At 34.9% G+C, this 7,500-nt stretch overlaps 1 protein-coding gene across 4 annotated transcripts in view; it reads right to left on the reverse strand.

Moving 5' to 3' along the window:
- The window catches only part of LOC108289999 (synaptotagmin binding cytoplasmic RNA interacting protein), a 41,301-nt gene that overhangs the window by 1,232 nt on the left and 32,569 nt on the right, over window positions 1-7,500 (reverse strand). For 3 of the 4 annotated variants that reach the window (XM_017509671.2, XM_017509672.2, XM_017509674.2), the window contains one exon: window positions 4,582-7,500. This exon is cut by the window's right edge. The exons of the other annotated variant lie outside the window; for it this stretch is intronic. The gene's annotated coding sequence lies outside the window, so the exon portion shown is untranslated. Of the gene's footprint in view, window positions 1-4,581 lie in introns of those variants that run through there. 4 annotated transcript variants of the gene reach the window in all.

Here is a 7,500-nt window from a genome sequence, read left to right on the forward strand (position 1 = left end):
CAATTAATGTCACTAAATTTGCATCCTTAGTCACAAAATGTCCTCTATGTACCCATTCTCTTTCCAAGTAAAACATACTTTTCCAAGACAATATATTTTAAATAAGCAGTAATACAGATGTGATAATACAGATTCATCTTAACTCAGGATGTGCACCATGCTACTGTGTTTTACTATCAGTTCGATTTTAAAACTAGCACCTTTTATACTAAATTGCACAATTTAGATACAAAAGATAAATTCATATTCCTTCATACAAAAGATGAAGAAATGAGGCTCATATTAATTTTGCACTCAGTGCTACAAACTGCAGGAGCCATTTTCCACGGGAGAAATGAGTGGATAGCAAAATGCAAAATCTCTTAGTTTGCAGGAGTGAAAGGGCTGAGACTTGACAGTTGTAAAATTGCTTTTAGGGTCTACCTCTCTCTCAAAGTGAGTAACGTGGGAGGGGTCAGAACTCCTGCAATTGAGAATTCTTCTGACACTGGAGAGGGTACTCTACTTGCCTCGCTGCTCTCAGGAAAGCTAAAAAAAAAAAGGCTGTTAGTCCTCATTTTCTCATTCACATCAGAACTTGCCATAAGCCTTCTCAGTAGACAAGTCCAGGCAACACCAGTTTTCCTAATATCGTTCTTTGATAAATATGAATAATCACCAAATATCTGAGAAAATCAGAAGCACTAAGAGAAAACTGATGTGAACTAATACTACTTCTAATAATAGAAACTGGTAACTTTTTAAATTTCTACAAGAGTGAGCAAGACAGTGCATATATAAAATAAACAGCTGTGATGAATGAGGATGGGTAAGCACATTATATATTTTGTTTTGCCTCTCTTCAGTCTACAGGCAAGTATAAGGTAATCAATTCTAAAGTGTTACAATCCTGACAGTAAGAAAGGACGATACCTGAAAATGAAAGAAAACTACTCAATGTACTATTTCCTTATGAAGTCAGAGATTCTAAAATTCATCTAAATAGAGGGTCAAGTGTATTTCAAGTAATAAATGTAACCAAGAGGCTGGGCACAATGTAATCCCAGCACTTTGGGAGGCTGAGGCAGAAGGATTGCTTGTGCCCAGGAGTTTGAGGCTGCAGTAAGCTACGACGGTGCCACAGACTTCCACAGCCTGGGTAACAGAGCAAGATCTTTCTTTTTGAGATGGAGTCTCACTCTGTTGCCCAGGCTGGAGTACAGTGGTGTGATCTCACTGCAACCTCTGCCTCCCAGGTTCAAGTGTTTCTCCTGACTCAACCTCCTGAGTAGCTGGGACTACAGTCGCATGCCACCATGCCCAGATTTTTTTTTTGTCTTTTTAGTAGAAACAGGGTTTTACTATGTTGGCCAGGCTGGTCTTGAACTCCTGGCCTCAGGTGATCTGTCCGCCGGGGCCTCCCAAAGTGCTGGGATTACAGGTGTGAGCCCCACACCTGGCCAACCCACTCTTTTAAATCAATAAATTTTAAGAGATAATAGAGGAGGTTATCTGGGAGTAGACTTCATGGACAGGTCTTTCTCTATTTTAAAAGAGCAACTATCAAGTTAAGACACCAACCAAGCATATGTAAACATAAATACCACTTTTACTCATAACCACTGATATTAGAAGGTATATATAATGTAGTGAAATAATGCCTTAAATCTAGAGCCTCACTTTTCAGGTTATATTGAATTTCAGCTACCTATCAATTGGCAGGTAAATAAAAGGCTATTCATATCGATGTAACCATTTCTCTATTTTAAGATAGTGTAAGCAATATACACTACCCTCAGAAATAGCTGTCAATACATCATTTTTAGTTATCTATGCTTCATGCTTTTTCTCAAGTATCATTATTCTGTCATCTTCAAATTGCTATGCAAAAGAACCTTTTAAAAACTTTAGACTCAAAGCCAACCGGACTCTCATTAGCAAAATTCCATCTTCAAGTACCGCCTCCTCACCTCATTAAGAAATTATAAACACGAGGCTTGTAGATTGATACTATCCTGTTCAGCAGCACAGATTAAACCACACATCAGCATAAAGGAAAATTGATGCAATTGATTTTGTTAAGTTCACCGCTAAAGATAGATGACTTATGAGCACCCTTTTCCTCTTAATTTCAAATAAAGAAACAGTCACTTCCACATAGGGTTGTTTTAACATATTAAAAAAGGTCTATAAATCACAAGGCCAACTGTTTCCTCAACTTAAGACAATTTTATAATTCTTTAAAATGTCACATTGATAATTTAAATTAAGATCTCCATCTTAATTTACTTAAATCATTAGCACTTTGTGATCATTTTTAAAACCTTTCCATGCCGTAAATTAAGTGGTTCAAAATATTTGATTCCCTTTTTCAAGTTCTCATGTCACAAGCCTCATTTGGCAAATAAACTTCCACCAAACTGAACATCATTTTGAATATTTTTAAATGCCTGCCTACTCAATATTTCCCTGCCCTTCAAGGAGCTTCCATTCTAAAAGGAGGTAAAATAAATCATGAAGAAATTTACCATAAAATGTACTAAAAAGACTAATCAAAAGATAGATACTAAGCAAAAATAAGGGAAAAAATAATACTAACTACAGTATCTGCTTGCTGTGCCCCTTTGTTGATCCTCTCCTAAATGCTAAATAAATCTCCAGGAAACCAGAGATAACTAGGATTTGTTACCTGACAATTTTACAATAAAGGCTTTTCATCTTTTAATTCTATGTTTAACTGTACCTGAAGTTAGACAGGACACCAAAAGGGAACTGAACCTGTCTTAAATTTCTGCAAATTTAAGTGAATTTTTACTATTTCAAGGAAAAATGCAAAGGAGGTAGATATCACTCTATTACATATATACATGGTTCTAGAGTGAAAATGAAGTGTATTGTGGGCCAGGCGCAGTGGCTCACGCCTGTAATCTCGGCACTTTGGGAGGCCAAGGCAGGTGGATCACGAGGTCAGGAGAGGAGACCAACCTGGCTGACGCAGTAAAACCCCATCTCTACTAAAAATACAAAAAAGTTAACCAGGCGGGGTGGGACGTGCCTGTAGATCCAGTTACTTGGGAGGCTGAAGCAGGACAGTAACTTGAACCTCAAAGGCAGAGGTCGCAGTGAGCCAAGATCGCACCTCGCACTCCAGCCTGGGTGACAGAGTGAGACTATGTCTCAAAAAAAAAAAATAAAGTATCTTCTGCCAATTTTTATAGATGACCTTTGATGTTTATTTCTGGTTTTCCTCTAAATATATTCCAAATATTAAACAAAACTGAGAAATAAAATGTGTACATATGCTTTTCTAATTTTTCATGATGTTAAATAAACCTAAAGCAACTGTGGAGGCCTAATTCCTGAGTCTTCCAATTAAAGCAACCAATTAACATACTGACATATTAAAGATATTCTCTTAAAAACGTCAAGTTTAATATATAAATGCACCTAGCTTTAGCAATTGTGTTTAAATGATGCAGTACTTATATTGCACAAATTCCATGTTCTTCAAATTTCAACTCATTTAAAGTTAACACCATTAAATGAGCCATAACATATATGTTGAAACTCTTCTTGTATCTCATGTTGTTTCTGTATTTACAAGACCTAATTTTATCATACAGAATCTACAAAACAGACTTCTTATTGTTAACAAGCCCTGGTCTTATTCTTTAGTCTTTGGCAACAACTTGTCCACACCAAATACTTTGCCCTTCTGCCCTGAAAACTCAAAAACTGCAGATCCAAAATGATGTAAGATGCCAACTCCCTTAGGCTTCCTAAAATCCTCTCCAAAACAAGTTGAGTTTGTGTCGCAACAATCTCCTTTTCAGAATAAAGGCGAAAGCCTAAAAAAGGCAAGAAATGACAATTCACAAACATTACATAACCTTTATAACTCCTTTCTAGATTAGAACTTGTTGTAAGTCACTTTATAGACAAAGTAGAAAATTAGGCAATTAAGCTTACAGTATATTATTTTAATAATAATCTTACTCTGATCCCACTGTGTTAAAAACCCATTTTAGAAAGCTATATAACATTTGGGAGATGCTAGTTTCCAAAATGGTTTATTAGGACTTCTTCCACACTCAAAAGTCTTATTCAGACTTCCTTGACTGTTCTGAAATGTGGAAAGTCTGTTCTCAATAATCAATATAAATCTTGTTAATCCAAAACAGAAACTAAACCCTGCACTTAGTGACCTAAAAGGAGTCTTGTGATGGAAGTGGCCAAAACTGCTCCTCCCCCAACCTCCCCGAAATCCTAGGGGTATAAGCCAAAACCCACAAATATATTGACAAGTCCCCGATTCTTTCCAAATGACTACCTTTATCAAATCCAATGACATGTGACCACAGAATATTTCTATCAAAAATTAAGACCAACCTAATACATTTATTCTATTCATCTTCCAGTAATGTGATTGCAACTGAAGATATCTTGGGGAAATTTTCATCATTGGCTAGTTATTTCGAATGTATGGGTAATCAAAGGGCGACAGACCTCTAAAGATTCCAAGTGTCTACTTAAAAGCTGTTAAGTGAAAAGTGATGAAATGGAGGACACTCACAATAATTCTTGGACTCCTGGAGATCCTAAGACATGCTACAAAAATAGGTCTTTATTCTTAGGAAAATATAGTCAGAGCTAGCTTCCTTATGCTATACATAAAATCTTAACATCAGAGGCAGTACAGATAGTACAGATAGTTTTTGAACTGATCTCCAAACAAGCACAAACCCACTACTTGAAAAGAAACAGGTATTTGAGGTTTTTGGCAAAAGACAGTACTTCACACATCTAATCCAAATCAAAGGGCCTGCAGACAGTTTTCAGTGAGATGAAAAGAATGAAATAAATATAAATTCTATGGATAAATAAAAGAATTTAAATAAGCTAACAGAACTAATTTTTTTAAATAAAAATACTAGTCAGGTACAAGCTTTTGTTTCTCAATGCCAGACTTCTAAATATTTACCAGACTACTGTTAATATTAAAAACCTAACCTTTGACCCAGAGCGTTAATAATAATACTGGTTTGCATCTGCAAAAAGATTTCCAAACTGAATGCTTCTGGTCCTGAAAAATATTTTAGGTGTATTACTGAAGGCAGACTGTGGTGCTAATAGAATTTAAGTCTTAAATACTTTTAAAAAGTGACAGACCCCAAAAGTCCATCTACTAATTTGCTAGTTAAAAAATGCCTGTGAGCACTGCTTCATAATTAGCCTCTTAAGAAAAGGAGTGGCATGCCCTATTGAGTGGTATAATCACTGAGTAATTAATACTACATCTTAAAACAATATCCCCACAAGTCTGTTTATGTAATTGTCACTTAAGTTCTTTAGTCATTAATTTTACACCCACCAGTGAATATCTATGGTCAGATGAAAATCTTCTGGTATACATAATTAGAGAAAAAATGATCCTGGTGGGAACCTAAGCAGGGTTAGCACCCTCTCCTAAATTCATGAAGCCCTTCTAAATTTCTCCCCTTAAAATAGAGATTATGTATAATAATATTCTTTAATAATAAGGGATCTTTTGCTATGTTTCTTACAATTTTTGGCTTAGCAGTCAAAAAAGCTGTTCTGAATATGTCAATTTCATCTCTCGTGCTTGATGTTCATTCTACTGGAAATATTTTATATCCAATAACTCAGATCACCCCTTCAATCCATTTCTATGTTGTTCCTATTTTATAAGGAAACTTTACATTTTAAGTCAGGTTTGCAATAACTGGTAGAAAAGTTTCTCATACCAAAACTGCAATCATGAGTGTACAATAGTTTTGTGGGTGTGCACAACACTCAATTTTCCCTTCATTTTTAACATCTGACTCAGTTGCAATGGCTGAAAACCTTCCACAAAAAGCATGCTTGGGAAAATGTATCTAACACACTTTTCTCACAAAGCAACTTTCTGAAAACTGATAAACTAAATTTATGATCACTTTTGATTGCCAAGTAGTCTGCAGAAACAAAATCTTGCGTCCGTTTTGGTTAGATTTCTTTTTAACAATCAGAATGCTTTAAAGATATATTTTTTTTACCCCAAGGAAGGGACCTGACTCTTGGATTTAAGACCCTTTCCTTGACAATATATACAAAATTTCTTTAACTTATCATAAGTCTGTCCATTCTTTGAAGCTGTCAAAGCCAAGAACCCATAAACAAATCACAAATAGCAATAACCTACATTTGTTAACATTCCCCCTTTAAACATGTTGACATTTTTACTAAAGGATTAGTTATTTTTGCATTTCCATTTCTCATATCCCATGACATTCCATAAATTGCATTATTGCTTTATAGGCCACACAACATTCAAAAGTATGTTTATATGCATTGCCTGTTTTCCTTGATCTGATAAGACTTTGATACTGATTTTACTACAGAAATTTAAGTTTGAAAATACCACAGTTAGTATTTCTTCTCAGAACGTTAATTGTTCACATCACTAATCACTACATGCATATTTAGCTCTGATTATATTGCTCAAAAACTGCACCCATTATCAGAACAGTGCAAATGATATTTAATTTTAAAAGTAATTATAATGGCTTGAATTCAAAGTCATTCAAATGAACACTGTCAAGTAATTTCACTTGATGTGTATATATTTCATCACCACTGTTTACATTACCCTTAAGTATAACCAGCAATTCTTCACAATTTTTTATCAGTTTCTCTCCCAAGTCCCCAAACTAAGAATGCCAAATAGTCTTGAAAACCCAGAGCTCCATATTTTAATGTTTTCTTAAGAACACATTTGTGAACTCACAAAAGTGTTCATCTTTCAGCTTTGACAATGCAGTTCTTACTTTAAGTCAAACAAACCTGCCCTAAAATCCCAACAAATAATTCTGAGAATTAACTTAAACACCTTGACAGTGTCCCTTAAAAATGCTATGACAGTAAAGTGCCAATAGGCATGGCAATGACCTCTTAGATGGGATCATTTAACTCCTCGGAACTAGGAAATGCCAGCACCAAGGATTACACTGAGATTCAATTTTACTGAAGGCTACATTTAGTTTACCCACTTTCCACAACCTATTATATTCATTATGTTAGAATGACATGTAAATGTTTTGTGTAGCCCTCAAACTTACACTAAGTTTTGAGAGAGATGTACTTTAAAAAAGCACGGGGTAATATATAAAATCAGTGGCAGAAAGTTTCATTAAGCACCAGGAACTAATTTTTGTCACCCCATACTCATTTTGTAGATAAGTTTCAATAACCGGCAAGGCACATTTACATATATTCCAATGAATACTTATTGACAAATTTTAAATTACACTCTATGTCCCAGCTATCCCAGTAACTGACATACAACATACTAAAATGATTTATTTAGTTAACAAAAAAACCAATTAATGTGAAACATACAGGCTATTGGCAACCACTATTCTAAAATTATGTAAGTACAAATAAACATACTGAAATGTGTGCAATTCTAAGTTTTTAAACCAGAAGATTTCTACACTAACACACATTTATATTAATGACACA

The sequence above is a fragment of the Cebus imitator genome, unplaced genomic scaffold (genome assembly GCF_001604975.1).
Source record: "Cebus imitator isolate Cc_AM_T3 unplaced genomic scaffold, Cebus_imitator-1.0 Scaffold418, whole genome shotgun sequence".
Classification (NCBI taxonomy): Eukaryota; Metazoa; Chordata; class Mammalia; order Primates; family Cebidae; genus Cebus; species Cebus imitator.